This window comes from Dasypus novemcinctus, chromosome 14 (genome assembly GCF_030445035.2).
Source record: "Dasypus novemcinctus isolate mDasNov1 chromosome 14, mDasNov1.1.hap2, whole genome shotgun sequence".
NCBI classification, from domain to species: Eukaryota; Metazoa; Chordata; class Mammalia; order Cingulata; family Dasypodidae; genus Dasypus; species Dasypus novemcinctus.
This window is the reverse complement of record NC_080686.1, coordinates 71289142-71305882: the sequence shown is the minus strand read 5'-3', so window position 1 is coordinate 71305882 and position 16741 is coordinate 71289142.

Below are 16741 nucleotides of genomic sequence, written 5' to 3'. Positions count from 1 at the left end.
TAACAGGCCATTAAAATTTATTTTAGTCACTATATGTAGGTATAATAACTTTATATGTGTGTATAAATATGTATGATATATAAATACATATATTTTAGTCTGTTTTACATATGTTTTAATTACTATATAATATATAAAATTATATATAGATATATAATTTTATATAAAAATTATATAATTTTTAGATATAATTTTTGTATAATATATAATTATTATACTTTTTGTAGAAAGATGGATATGATGCATCAGATAATGGGAACCCAGGTAGTAGACAGGTCTAGAGTATGAGGATTTACGTTTATCTAGCTAAGAGGTAAGCTGTTTTTACTGTTTGCTGCAAATGTAGACATCAGAGGCTTCAAATCTTTTAGAGTCCTTGCTTTTATAATCCTCATTATCTTTACATTTCCCTAGAAACTCCTTCTTAAATAGAGTCTTAGCCTTGCAGTTCTTTCAGCTGTAGTCAATTGTAATTGCACAGGAGCCTTGCTGATGTAGTGGTAAGGTATGGGGAGAGGGTAAGCAATCTGTAATCCAATGATGAGATCTCAGTTTTTTGGTGGACCTGTGCCCCTGGGCTGTGACCTTGACAAGTGTTTCTCAGACTTTTATTCCCCCTTTATGTGAGACAGGTAGGGAAGAGGAGTCTGAAGTTGAGTATTTTCCCTTCGTTCAAATTAGATAAGGCTTTAGTGAAATTGTTTTCCCTTGCTGCTTAGACCTTTGTTGTGGAGAATGCCCTGGGATTATTTCAAAGTTGTTACTGCACCCTTCTCCCTGGTCAACACGAAGGGATTTTTCTCTAATCTTCACCATGAGAATCTGATGGGCTCTTGGAGGTAAAATCATCAAAAGAGTGGAGGCTCCCTTATACTATGCTTCCAAGAGTTTTAAACTCTTAAACTAATCTACACTCAGCCTCCAGCAATTTGTCAAACTTAGACCGTATATGTGTTTCTACCAGTTATTGGTTCCAGTGACTTCTGCTCTGAGTAAACCGATTTGGATATTCTGTATTCACCTGTCTGTCTAGTTTTTGGAGTGTTGGTTTGTCCTAGAACCTCAGTTCCCTGATGAATTGAATAAAAACCATCGCTTTTCAGTTTGTTGAGCTCTTATCTTATTGTGAGGGCTTCGAAGATCTTTACATGTTAAAGCAGAAACCAGAAGTCCTGTCCTTGCCTTTTGACCTTTTGTTTCAATTATTTATTCTATACTGGGTCTTAAGAGATCCTTGTTATTTTTATCATTTTCAATAGCATACTCTATTTGTTTCATAATGGAATTAACTTCACTTATCTTTCTCTTTTGTATAGGAGGAAGTTATTTATAGTTTTGTGGGTTTTCTTTTTTCCAGTTTTCTTTTGCTCTTTGTTTTGTCTCTATTTAGGAAAGTGTTTCCATTCTTCAGTGTGTTTTTAAATTTACATATTTGATTTCACATTCCAAATAACTAGCAAATGATGCTATGGGAATTGATGAAACTGCCTAGCAACAGATCAAGAACAGAATATAGCCCTAAAAAGCTCTAACATGTAATAGTTGGGTAGAGAAGAAAATATATTATTTTTATGGCCTCTTGAATTGACTGTTAGTTCATTACTCAGATTTTTAAAAAAAGAAATGAAGGTTATGAATTTGTCCTTTTGGACAGTGTAAACTATATTCCATAAACTTTGATCCAATAAGAGAAACACTTTTAATTTTTTAAAAATAAATTAATCAATTTATTTATTTTTTACCACCCCCCCCCAAGATGGCTCTCTCATCTGCTCGTTGTCTGCTCATTTTCTTTTAGGATGTACAGGGAACCAAACACAGGACCTCCCGCTTGGGAGGTGAGTGCCCAGCTGCTTTAGACACTTCTACTCCCTGCTGGTTGTGACACCTGCTTGTTGCAGGATCTGTTGGTTATGGTGTCTGCTGGTTGCAGCATCTGCTCATTGTGGTATCTGCTCATTGTGGTGGTTGCGGCGTCTGCTTATTGTGGCAGTTGTGCTGTCTGCTGGTTGGAGCATCTTTGCTGGTTGTGGTGCCTTGCTGGTTGCGGTGTCTTGCTGGTTGAAGTGTCTTGCTGGTTGTAGCATTTGCTGGTTGCAGCATTTGCTGGTTGCAGCAGTTGCAGTGTCTGCTTGTTGCGATGTCTTTACTGGTTGTGGCATCTTGCTAGTTGCGTTACCTTGCTGGTTGCAGTGTCTTGCTGGTTGTGGTGTCTACTCATTGCAATGTCTGCTTGTCTTTTTTAGGAGGTACTAAGAACCGAACCTGGGACCTCCCATGTAGGAGGTGGGCATTTAACTGCTTGAGCCGTATCCACTCCCCGCACTTCTAATTTTGAAGCAATTAAGGTTTTTCTGTTTAAATTTATATTATTAATTTGTGAATTTGTTGTTCTGAAGTTCAGAATTTAGACTGCTATAATTCATTTTTGCACAATTTATTTATATTTTCTTTTGGGTCTAGTTGAAGTCAGTATATTAATTTTACTTGCAGTTTTTTTTTAATGTGGTATGAAGTGTTTGCAGTGTACATAGTTTTTTAAAAATATATTATTTATTTATTTTTAAAAGATACATGTTACATTAAAAAATATAGGAGGTGCCCATATGCCCCACTCCCCACACCCCCATTTTTCCCACATCAACAACTTCTTTTATTAGTGTGGTACAATCATTGCATTTGATGAATACATTTTGGAGCACTGCTACACAGCATGGATTGTAGTTTACATTGTAGTTTACACTCTCCCCCAGTCCATTCAGTGGGTTATGGCAGGATATATAATGTCCTGCATCTGTTCCTGCAATATCATTAAGGACAACTTGAGGTCCTGAAATGCCCCCATATCACTCCTCCTTTTCACTCTCCCTGCCTTCAGCAACTCCAGTGGCCCCTGTCTCCACATCAATGATATAATTTCTTCCATTGCTAGAATCACAATAAGCCTAGAGTAGAATACCAGTAAGTCCACTCTAGTCCATATTTTATTCCCCAATCCTGAGGACCCTGGGATGGCGATGTCCACTTCACCACTCAATTGAGATGGGATTCAGTCTCACATGACTGATGGATGGGACTCTCCTGCCTGCAGGTGTAGACTCTCTCAGTTCCTTGGTGTGGTGGTTGTCCATCCTCACCTCCCTGTTAGCTGACCGAGTCAATCCAACAAACCGGAGAGTAGGTGTTGCAACTCTGCTGAGGCTCAGGACCCAGCTGGCACATGGACAGCCTAGAGATTCAAATCTCCTGGGCATACACCAACCCTAGTACGAACCACAGTTTCAATAAAAGGAACAGAAGAGGCATGTGTAGAGAAGTCACATCTGAGTCCAACTCCATCACACTCAAAAGCACAAATTCCAAAGTAGGGCCCACTGGCAAGGCACCAAACTCTGGAGCCATCTTCCATGACCATAGGACCTGGGTGTCTCTGGAGCCCTCAGAGCACCACTACCTGGGATTGTATCTACTTTGGTTGTCTATGAGAGCCTGCTAAGACATGCATAAGTATTACCTCTCTGATGACCCCCCAACTCATTTTGAAGTCTCTTAGCCACATGAACTCATTTGTCTTTACCATTTCCCCCTTTTAATCAAGGTCTTTTTCCAGTTGCATCACCAGCTGGTGCTTGGTAGTTAATTCAGTTGTTAAGTAACTGATTCAAATCTTCATTCTTGTTTTTTTCCATCTGGTATGACAATTTGAAGTCATATTGAAGTTTGACATATTGAAGTTTTCTATCAAAATTGTATTTCTAGGGAAGCGGATGTGGTTCAGATGATGCAGCCTCTGCCTACCATATGGGAGGACCTGGGTTTGATCCCTGGGGTCTCCTGGTGAAAAGAAGAAGAAAAAGCATGCATGGTCAGCCAGTGCCTGTGTGGCAAGCCAAGTGTCTGTGCGGTGAGTCTAGTGCCCACGCAGTGAGCCAAGTGTCCGTGTGGTGAGCCGAGTGCCCATGTGGTGAGCCGAGGGCCCATGTGGTGAGCCAAGTGACCACACAAGTGCCTGCGTGGTGAGCCAGTGCCCACGTGGTGAGTCAAGTGTCCGCACAGCAAGCTGAGTGCCTGCACGGTGAGCCAGTTCCCACACAAGTGAGTCATGCAGCAAGATGATGACACAACAAAAAAAATGAAGGGGAGAGTCAAGGTGAAGTACAGCAGAGACTGGGAACTGAGGTAGTGCAATTGATGGGGAACCTCTCTCCACATCAGAGGTCCCCAGGATCAAATCCCGGTGAATCTTAGAGGAGAAAGATGAGAAGAAAAGACAAAAAGAGAAATAGATACAGAAGATCACACAGTGAATGGACACAAACAGCAAAAACAGCAGGGTAGGAGAGGTGGAGGGGAAGAAAAAAATTGAATTTCTAAATACTTCTCATATGTTTTAATAACTTTTAATTTTTACATTTTCATGCTGTGTATGTAATTTGTGGCACAGAATTTTATAATTGTTATCGCTGTTTATAATATGTTATGACCCACACATGCACACACACAGATAATGAAACTTTTTCCCACTTACCGCTTTCTTCCTTGAATTCTTCATTTTGTGAAAGTAATGTCTTGACACCTGCTTTATTTGTGTTTGCCTGGTAATTCTAAACTCTATTCTGTTACTTTTAGTTGCTTCTCTTGTGTGAAGAATTTGTGTTTTAGTATTACCTAATCTGACAATATTTCCCTCCCTCCCTCTCTGCCACCCTTCCTTCCTTTCTCTCTCTTTTTCTTTCTTTCTTCACTGGGAACCAAACCCACACCTACAATGCAGGAAGCAGGTGCTCAACCACTTGAGCTACATCGGCTCTTCATTTTTAAAAAACTTTATTATTTTTTATCTTTAAATTGATGATTCTATGGCTACTTTTATGTAGTTGACTGCATACTGCATATGTGATTTTTTAAAAAATTAATTTATTGACGTATATCACACTCACATAAACATACATTAATAACTGTATAATAATAGTTGTGAATTTACAAAACAAACATATATAACATCATACAGGACTCTCATAACTCACCATACCACCAATAACTTTTTAACTAATGATTAAAGAGCATTGTCAAATTATTACTACTAACCAAAGTATTTTTCACCCAATCCACCCTATTATTATTATCTTTATATCATTTATATATGAACATGTATAAACAATTAAGTGTATAGCAAAAGTTGTGAACTTACAAAGCAAACATGCATAACATCATATAGGGGTCCCATACATCAACCCTCCACCAACACCCTGCGTTGTTGTGAGACATTTTTTACAAATTATGAAAGAATATTGTCAAAATCTTACTACTAATTATAGTCCTTACCTTACATTTGGTGTGTTTTTCCCACAAACCAACCTATTATTATTTTTAAATATGTATTTTATGACAGAAGTTGTAAACTTATAAAACAATCATGTACATGTGCAGAATTCCCAAACAACACCCTTCTATCAACACACCATACTGTGGTGGAACATTTGTTACAGAAAAGATAATATCATCTGATTGTTACCATGTCCATAGTGTACATTTGGTTTACATTTTCCATACTGCCTCATTACTCAACACAGTGCATCTTTCTCACAGATGCAAGAATATTATATTATTACTGCTGACCACAGTCCATAGGTCACTCCAGTTGTATTTTTCCCATGCTTCTCACATTCCCAATACCCTGCAGTAATGATGTACATTTGTTCTAGCTCACAGAGGACCCTCTTGCATCTGTACCATCAACCACGATTCTCATCCACTTCTTGGTTTGTTGTGCTATTCAGTTTTTAGATTATTCTCTAGCATTCTGTCAGTTGGCATTTACATACCTAGACTACCATTTTTAGCCACATCCGCATGTATAAACTAGATGTTACTCATTATGTGTTACCATCCACTCTATACATTTCCACACTTTTACAGTAAAGCTAATTAAAACTTCTGCGTACATTAAACAACAGTAGTCTATCTCTGTCCTCCTCTTATCTCCTTTAAGAATCTACCACCTACCACCAGGTCTTGAAGATATTTTCCTACAATTTCTTCTAGAAGTTTTATGATCCTTGCTTCTAGTTTTAGGTTTTTGATCCATTTTGAGTTAATTTTTGGATTAGGTGTGAGATAAGGGTCCTTTTTCCTTCTTTTGGTATGGATATCCAGTTCTTTCAGCACCATTTGTTGAATGGACTGTTCTGCCTGAGCTATGTGGCTTTGACAGGCTGGTCAAAAATCACTTGACCATACATGTGAGGATCTGTTACTGAACCATCAGTTTGGTTTCATTGGTCTATGTGTCTGACTTTATGTCAGTACCATGCGGTTTTTATCAGTATAGTTAGGTAATATGATTTAAAGTCTGGAGATGAGGGTTTGCTTTTCCTTTTTATGATGTTTCTGAATATTCAGGACCCCTTACCCTTCCAAATAAATTTGATGATTGTGTTTTCAATTTTTTTTTAATGCTCGTGGAATTTTTATTGGGATTGCATTGAATCTGTTTATCAATTTGAGTAGAAGTGACATCTTAATGATATTTAGTCTTCCAATCTGTGAGCATGGAATGTTCTTCCAGTTATTTAGGCCTTTTTTGATATAACACTGTGTTGCAGTTTTCTGAATTCAAAACTTTACATCATTGGTTAAGTTTATTCCTGACTATTTGAGTTTTATCTGTCATATTTTATATTCACCACTCTTTTGACACTTTTAGTTACTTTTATTGAATTAATCTTCATTTCTAGACTTTCTTCCAGGCCTCTCTCCTGTCTTTTCTTTTCAGGCTCTAGCACACCCTTTAGTATTTCCTGAAAATCTGGTCTCTTGCTTAGAAATTCTCTCAGTTTCTATTTATCTGTGAATATCCTAATCTCACACTCATTTCTGAAAGACAGTCTTGCTGGACATAAGATTCTTGGCTGGAAGTTTTTCTCTTGTAGTATCTTAAATATTATCAGATCACTGTCTTCTTGCCTCCATGGTTTCTGGTGAGGAATCAGCATTTAATCTTATTGGTCATCCCTTATATTTTATGCATTGCTTTTCTCTTGCTGTTCTCAGAATTCTCTCTTTGTCTTTGGCATTTGACATTCTGATGAGTATGTGTTTTGGAGTTGGTCTATTAGAATTTTTTTTGGGTGGGAGTATGTTGTGCTTCTTGGACATGGATGTCTATGTCCTTCAATTGGGTTGGAAATTTTCTACCACTATTTCTTCAAATATTCCTGCTGCCACTTTTCCCTTCTCTTCTCCTTCTGGGACACCCATGATATGTATATTTGCACACCTTTTGCTGTCATTTAGTTCTCTGAGACCTTGTTCAGTTTTTTCCATTCTTTTCTTCACCTGTTCTTTGGTATGTTCACTTTCAGAGGTCATTTCTTCAAGCTCACCAATTATTTCTTCTGCCTCCTCAAATCTGCTATTATATGATTCCAATGTTTTTAAATTTCATTTATTGCACCGTTCATTCCCATAAAATCTGCTATTTTTCTATGTATGCTTTCTAATTCTTCTTTGTGTTCACCCAGTGTCTTCTTAATATCCTTAATCTCATTAGCCATTTCATTGAATTTATTAAGGAGATCTATTTGAACATCTGTGATTAGTTGTCTCAACTCTTTTATGTCATCTGGAGGCTTATCTTTTTCCTTTAACTGGGACATTCCTTCCTGTTTCTTGGTGTGGATTATAATTTTTTGTTGGTGTCTTGGCATCCGGATTACTAGAGTATTTATTCTGGGTGTAGTTTTTCTCTTTAGTTTAGGGCTCCATGCCCTTTCTCTCTTGCCAGTTGTGCAGTAGGATCCAAAGTTATAATTGGTGGTATAAGCTGTAGAATTTCAAGCTGCCCTCATTGCCCCAGGGACCGATGAAGCTTTCCCCAACTTTCCCCTTTGCCAGGGGTAGAGACAGAGTCACAGCTGTGTGGAATAATCCAAGTCATGCAGGCCTAGACTGTAGTTGCCCAGAGAGACTGATGAAGCTTCACATCCCTTTCTTCCCTGCCTGGGATGGGGATGGAGCTGCAGAAGTGGGCAGCTATCTATGCAGTGTGGGTCTAAGATGACCACAGTTGCCCTGGTAGACTTCCCAATTTTCAGTCTGTGTTGGCCAAATGTACCCATAGTTACCTGTATAGGCTGGTGTAAGGCCCACCAATCTCCTCCCTGCCAGAGGTGGGGCTGAAGCCTAGTCTAGGGCTGCAGGCTGATCTGGGTGAAAGAAACTGGTTCCTACAATCCCTGTGATTTTTGGTCAGCCTGGCCTCACCTCAGGCTGGGGGCAGAGTCAAAATGGCCACCAAGGGCCCCTTTCTAAGTTGAGCAGATTCCTACCCCAGCTGTTCCCAGGGTCATATCTCAGCCAGCAGAGTCTACTAATCAGTAACCGAAATCGGCAGCTAACCATCTCCCCCTCCCCTGTTTTTGGGAAATGGCGCTTCCGATTCCAGCCACAGAATAGCTCCTGGGGTGGTTCATGCTGCCAGAGTAGGATAATCACTGGCCTCTGTGGCTTGGACAGTAATTTCCTGGAAAGGGTGACTCAGGTACCCCAGCTTCCTCCCTGCTGGAACTGGCACTGGAGATTAGGCTAGACCTGCAATCTGATCTGGGTGGAAAGAATCTCGTCCCCACCAGCACTGGGGTTTTCAGTCCGCCCCGCTTCCTCCTATGCCAGGCGCGGAGTTAAGATGGCGGCTCCCACCTCTTTCTGACTTAGACAGGCTCAAACTTTAGCTGTTCTCAGGATTATACTTTAGTCCACTGAATTTACTATCAGTAGCTGAATTTGGTGCCTCCCCTGTTTTTGGGAAGTGGAACTTTCAATTCCAGCCATGAAACAGCTCCTGAGGCGGTTTGTGCCTCCAGTGGAGGATGGGCACCGGCCTCTGTGGTGTGGAGCGCTCTACTTATGAGTCTTCTCTGCAGATGGGCAACTCCTTCTTCCATTCCGTCAAGGATGTGGCAGGATGCTCTTCTGGTCTCCCAGAACCCTCAGTCAGGTGCTTCAGCTAGCTCCAGAGAGCTCAGGGTGTTTACTAACTGCCCTGTAGCAGGAGCTGACTCTAGGAGCGCCTTACTCTGCCACCATCTTGCTGGTTATCCTGCATATGTAATTTTTATTATATACTTTTCTGGTTTTGCAATATGACAAAACATTTTATTTGTGAATAATATTCTTGTAAGGTCTCATAAGTGGTAGATGGTGTACCATAATTTTTCTATTACTGTTCTAGGGCATTCCTTTTATTTTTGTAATTGTTTCAAGTGATGCTTCGATATAGTTCTCTAGATTTTGATTTAGGATATCGTCTCAGAAATGAAATTAATAAATAACAGCATATAAATATTTATAAGTCCTCTGATATATAATTCCACATTTCATTAAATTTATTTTTCTCCTATCAGTGATTGATACTGAATTTAAGTAAATACACTAGATTTTATATATCCCAAAGTATCACCCCCTTAAACTGTTCATGCTGCACAAATAAGTGTTTTGTGAGTACCATGCTCCAGTACTAAAACTTCTCTTTAAAAAGTATGGAGCATAACTTTTAACAAATTTCACTGATGGTAATTGTAACTTTTGAGGGTAGATTTGATTTTCAGAAATAGTAGTCTTCCATATTCATGTTTTATGACTAAGAAGGAAGAATAAACTGGATAAAACTGTCTTTTATTAAAAGCCTCAATATATACTTATCTGGATAAGGGAGGATTTTGACCTATATCTGTCTGATTTCCAGACCTATGTATTTAACCACTAGGCTTTCCATCAGAAAATAAATATTTATTGAGTATTCATTGATTTCTAGGCACTGTCATAGGTCTCCAAGTAGAAAACAAGACCTACATATTTTGGTTTTTATGCTGCTTATTTGCAAGTATATTCTTCCACTTACATTCTTTAAACATATAAGTAATGGTACTGAAAAATTCCATCTTGTTACTTAATAGTTAGTGCTTATATACACCACCTTCTGTTAATGTCATTTCCTTAAAAGCAAAAAACATTACTTCTTTTTATCTCTCCACTGTTATGCATTTAGTATTACTCAGTTAATATTTGCTCTGATGAATAGTTGATTTCTTATTGATTACTTTGACACATGCTCATTTTAGGTAGGAAGACATTATAAGTTATCATCTGAACTGGGATATATGTTTGCTCTAACTTTAGATGATATTCTGGTGAAGAGGTTTTAACAGGGCAGCAGAGCTGCTTTGAGAATATTTAAATAGAGATAAAAGACTTGGGAAATTAAGGTGATTTTAGAGGACCTCTTGGAAAAGCACTATTTTTCCAAACTACCTATTAAAATAAAAATTGTAGTTTGATAAATACTCCTTAGAACACCTTTATTCCAATATATTTATTTTGTTAAGTTGGATTTGACTATCTTAAAATATAGAAAAATCCTTTTGAACCAAGTACAGTGACATCTTTGCTTTAAACATTATGGGACAAGCAGAATTGTGCCTGAACTTACAGAAATGAGTTAGTCATAAATTTTGGAATCCCCAGAAAGAAGATTGGCATTGGGCTTTATCCAAATCAAATTTCTCTTGTCATTTGGCAATGAGGTCAATATCTGAATTTTAATAGCTTACATTCTTTTCTATTTATTTATATATTTATTTATCCCCCCACCCCCACCCCCACCGCTTGCCCTCCTCCCAGCCTGCTGTTTTTGCTGTCTGTGTTGTCTACTCTTCTCATTTTCTCTCCTCTAGTATTCTCTGGGATTCAATTCTGGAGACTCCTGATGTAGAGAGAGGTTCCTTGTCAGTTGTGCCACCTCAGCTCCTGGATTCTCCTGCCCTTCACCTTGACTCTCCCCTATCTTGCATGGGCACTAGATCACCATGCAGGCACTTGCACAGGCACTGGCTCACTGCATGGGCATTTGCACACACCAGCTCACCACAATGGCACTAGCTTGCCACGTGGGTATACTTTCTCTTCTTTTTCACCAGGAGGCCCCAGGGATTGAACCCAGGTCCTCCCATATGGTAGGCAGAAGCTCTGTCGTTTGAGCCACATCTGCTTCCCAATAGCGTACATTCTTGAATCATTTCCTGACCCTATTTTGTTTTTCCCAAGTCAGCATGAGTATAAAGTGCATCTGGAAAACATTTGATATCATCTCCTGAAATTCCCATTTTTCCTTCCCTTCCTCCCTCCCTCCCTTGTACCTTCCTTCTCTCTCTTCTTCCCTTCCTTCCTTCCACCAGGGATTGAACCTGGGACCTCATATATGTGAAGAAGGTGCTCCATTGCTGAGCTACATCTGCTTCCCATGACTTCCCCCCTCCCCAAGATGGTTCCCTCATCTGTTTGCTCACTGTTTTTGCTCATTGTTTGCTCATTGTCTCCTCATTCTGTTTGTTTCTTCTTAGGAGGCAGTGGGAACTAAACCCAGGACCTCCCATGTGGGAGGCAGGCACCCAACTGCTTGAGCCATATCCGTCCCCTGCTCTTTTTTGTTTTTGCTTACTTTCTGCTCATTGTTTGCTTGCTGTCTGGCTTATTTGTGTGTTTTTTGTTGTTGTTGTTCATTGTCTGCTTATTGTTTTTTGCTCATTGTTTTTTCTTGTTGTCTGCTAGTTGTTTTTACTTGTTGTCTGCTCATTGTTTTTGCCCAATGTCTGCTTGTTATGTGCCTGTCTTCTTTAGCAGGCACTGGGCACTGAGACTGGGATCTCCCATGTGGGAGGTGGGTAACCATCAGCCTGAGCCACATCCACTTCCCATAACTTTCTTTTTAATTCATGATCACATGAACCATAGAAACTTCTTTTGCTCAAGAACAATTTATATTTCAAATATTTAATATATTACTCTGAGAAAAGGCTGTACCTATTTGAAATACAAACAGGGATTTGAGAAGTTGTTTTTGGAGAGAATGAAAACCTACCATTTACTTATTTGAAGTGGTTATTGACTTTCCCAGCCAATGTCTGTTCTAATAATTAAATGACTTATAAATTAACATTTTAAAATCATAACTTCAGTGATGAGACAGATTAGGTTAGGACAATCATTAGAGCCTTATTCAAACATGAACTTTACTTTGGATTTCCTGCCTCCTACTGATAATGATTACTTGTGATCCTCTAACGACCCATCATAAGTATCAGAATCTTTGTGGAGTCTTATTTTTAATGCATTTAGTTCCAGTACCAAACCAGATGGAGGAAGCCTACTATAGCCCTATCTCTCTCATTACATGAGGAGTCTGAAAAGTAAAATCAATAAGGCAGTAATAAGTTTCCTGTATAGCCACTCCCCATGCCTTCCCCCACCCCTTTTTGTCTCATAGCTTAAAAGCAAGAGTAGGCCAAATCAGATACCTGGGAAGCTGGCATAGGTAGTAAAAACTCCAAGTAAAACTTATCACTGTGACCAGAGGTCTGAGAAAAGTGGTCCCTGCAAAAGAGAAAGTGTGGGAGAAATCCTTCTGTATATATTTTTTCTCTTTTTTACCTCCTGGCCCTGATTGAAAATGAAGATATAGCACATTAAAATTTGTGCAATGCAACTAAATCACTGCTTAGAGAGAGATTTATAGAATTAAATAAGTATATTAGAATAGAAGAATGTTCTCAAATAATTTAAGCTTCCACTTTAAGAAACTAGAAAAAGAACAACATTAATTTGAAGCAAGAAGAAGGAAATAAGATAGCACAAATCAATGAAATTGAAAACAGAAAAAGAATAGAAAACACTCAGTGAACCAAGAATTGACTTTTTGTAGACATCATTTCAACAAATAAACCTTTAGCAAGAATGATCAAGAAAGAAAGAAAATGAAAGGAGGGGATACCTCTGTATAACATAAAGAAATTAAAAAGATAAAAGGGATTTGATGAACAACTCTAAGCCTATAAATTCTATAACAGATGAAATTGACATATTCTTTGAAAGATACAAATGACCAAAACTAACTCCAGAAGAAATAGATAACTTGATTTGTCTTATATCTATTAAAAATTGAATTTATATGTTAAAAGCCTTCCAACAACAACCAACAGCAACAAAGCATTTCAGAGGAAGAAGTAATATGAATTCTACAGAAACTCTTCCAGAAAATAGGAGAGAATCATTTCTCGGATACCCAAATCAGACAAAGATAATACCAGGAAAGTTTTAAAGTTGGGAAGCAAGAAACAAAGCTGTCTTTATTTGAAGATGGCATGTTTGTCTATGTAGAAAATCCTATAGGATCTACAAAAAACTCCTTGAATGAGCTTATCAAGGTTGTAGAATACTAGGACAATACTCAAACATCAATCTTATTTTTATTTACATTGTAAATGGAAATTTAAAAAACTGTATCGTTTACAATAACACTAATAACAATGAAACACTTAGGTGTAAATTTAACAAATATATGTAGGAGTTGTGTGCTGGAAACTACAAAATATTGACTGAAGAAGTTAGAGACCTAAATAAACGGAGATATACATATGTATACACACCATGTTTATGAATTGAGAACTTCAATATTGTTAAGATGTCAGTCTCCTCTGTTTGCTATATAGAGTCAATGCAATCTCAGTCTAAATACCAACAAAATATTTTATAGATATGTATAAGCTGATTCTAAACAAATACAAAAAGGCAAAGGAACCAGAATAGGCAAAAGAATTTTGAAAAAGAGAACAAAATTGAAGGACTAACAGCTTTATCACTCCTTTTAAAAATGTATGTATATGCTGTACATACGCTTTTGGATGGATAACATGTTTCACTATAAAAGGTAAAATTATGTGAAAGTATATGTGAATGGCATCCAAGAAGACAGCAAGCCCAACCAGAGTAGCAGGAATTAAAAACAAACAGGTTGATGTTTAATCCATTTCTCTGTGAGTGCTAAATAGTATACGATTGGTTGTTTTTTCCCTCTGTAAGCTTAAAATCTCACTTTCCTCAAAAACAGAGATAAATAATGGAAGTTATCAGGCAGAGTCAAAGGGTCACAACTGAAGGTATTAAAACCTCCTCGAGGAATGTCCCCTCTGACACCTAGCTAGCTGGGCTAGGCTCTCAGGCAGGAGGCAAGAGCGAGGCATTGTTGACAGGAAGAGCGTTCCCCTCACAATCCAAGCCCTTATTCCAGTTGACAAATGACACCTCACTGAAGGGAATGATGGAATTCAACCTGCCATAGAGGGTATAACTGAAGTAGGGCCTGGTCAGTCCTCAGTGGGGAAATGGAAGAGATCGAGTGAGGATAAGCCAAAGGAATGTACTTCTACTACAAAGATAAGAAAGAGATCTAAACTGATATATGTGCAAATTCAAATGCTTGGACTTTATCTCCTGTGTCCCAAATCTGCCCAAGCCACTCCATTGCTCATTGCTTTTTCCTTTTAAGCTTGCTGTTGAGAAAATAAGATGCAAGCTGAGCAGGTGGGAACTAGAATCTAAAAGTTTGATATTCTATTTGAATGCCTCTAGAATTTAGCCAGCAGGGGGGAAAATCCATTCTGAACCCCTTAGTATCTTTTTACAGCCAACCAAGTAAGATCTGAATATTTGGAAGTATACCTATATTATCTGGGTTCAATCAAAATCAACCTACCTCCCCCTGTCACTCAATCTCCAAAGAATATTATTCTGGGAACAAAATAAATGTCCAAGACTAAATAAAAGGAATATTGGAAGACCATAAAAGATATATCTTTGCCTTCTTATAATAGTGATTTTATTGTTGTTAGTATCATAATCCCTCAACAATCTTGGAAAATTGATGTTTTTCTGGGTAAGAAAGAAGCTCAGTGAGGTTAAATAATTTGACCAAGGACATATAGTGACTTAAGAATTCTGAGTTATGTCTGAATACAAAGTGAAAAAGAAAGTTAGATGATAACTAATTTCTTAAGAAGGTGACTATAAAGAAAATCTTCTCAGAGTTGGTCAGATAGGTGGTAGGACAGTTCCCAGAAGGATTGGTCCATCTGTCTAAATTTATGAAAGCCTTGGGGAGTGAGGCTGTTTACTAGCAAGCACAAGGAAGCAGCTTCCTAAGGGAAATGGAAAGATGGAGCCTGAAAAAACTTGGGAGAAAGAGATGCTGGCCTCCAAATTGGAAAGACTCAAGATAGTATATTTGAATTTAGTCATCTAAGACATCATTTATGGTCCCATTTCTGCCTCTAAAATACCATCAGACCTTGGGCAATCACTTCACTGACCTGTGAAATATAAACTGCAATATATCATCATTGCACTGAAGTTGAAAAATAGAATTGGGGGTACTCAGACTCTTAACAGTCCAGCACATGAAATGGAGTAATACCAGTGTCAAGTTGTATGTTAAATGTTCATAAATCTTAATTCATTTTATAAGATAAAAAAGTTGAAATGCTAACATTTTCTTCCTGCACCCCATTGCACTCTATGTCATGCATTCATGGCACTTTGGAGACCCCTGACCTAAATACACGCTGCCCAAAAGAGAGAATGGTCCCAGAGACATAGACTGAATGGGATACAGCAGGTTTGGAGGACGGCGATTCCACCTTGAGAATGCTGCCTCAGCTAAAGGTCAGCCAGGTCAAATAAATCAAGAAAGGAATTTAGTTTTGAAACACCGTTTGGGAGGGTTGCTTGGTAGAAAGAGTGTCTATGTGGGTTCTCAACTATAACTCTCCTGCAAAAATGCCTTCTAATTTTTATGTGTAAACAGACTTTTTTCTTCTTTTTCTTTTTAAAAGATTCTTAAATTACATAAAATGTTACATAAAAAATATATATAAGGGATTCCCATATACCCCACTCCCTACACTTCCCACCCTTACCCACATTAACAACAGCCTTCATTAGTGTGCTATATTCATTGCAATTGATGAACACATTTTGAAACATTGCCACTAATCAATGATTATAGTTTACATTGTTTTTTTATGCTCTCTCCCACTCAATTCTGTAGGTTATGGCCATATATATAATAACCATATCTGTCACTTCAATAAACAGATTTTAAAAAAAAATCTGAGAGTGGCTTGTACTGGGCACCACAAACTCAAATTCCTAAAGTGACCTAAATATGTGAAGTGAGCTAGGTGTGAATGGACACTCAATCCTTTTGTTTTCTCATTTTTATAAGAAATGTGTTCCTGCCATAATAAAGGTCTTATATGAAGATGTGTGGCATGTGAAAGAGTCTCAGTGTAGAGCTGCAAGTAAGTGATGGGATTTATAGCATCTATAGGGGGCAATGGCTATGCAAATCATGCTGATAATTGTAATGGGGGATTTAGATCCAGTGTTGCTAAATTTCTTATTTTTCAGAAGAGGCCAGAAATCCAGTTTTTAAGTAAAAATCTCCTGATTAAAAAATTTTAAGGACTTTATTGGGCCTAAGTTTTTGCAAAGCATTGCAGGTGCCAAACAAAGCATGCCTCAAGGCTGTATCTGCGCTATAGGCAGTTGGTTTGCAACCCAGGATTTTTTCCAATGCAGAAAACCTGGGCTTGCAGAGAGGGAAGCAATCCCTGTCTGGATCACCTGTCCCAGTTGTACTTTCAATAATTCTCTATACATCCCCTCTCCTTCTCCACACATTTTTTATAATTACAAGTCTGATGCTTTTCTTTCCTGCCAGACTCTAAGATAATTAAGGAAGGAATAATTTCTTTGTTGGTCATTGTCATTGGGTTCCCTGGAATCAGACTCTGGCAGACAGGGAGTTGTGTGAAGAAAGCTTACAGGGAATGTCCTTGGAAACAGGAAG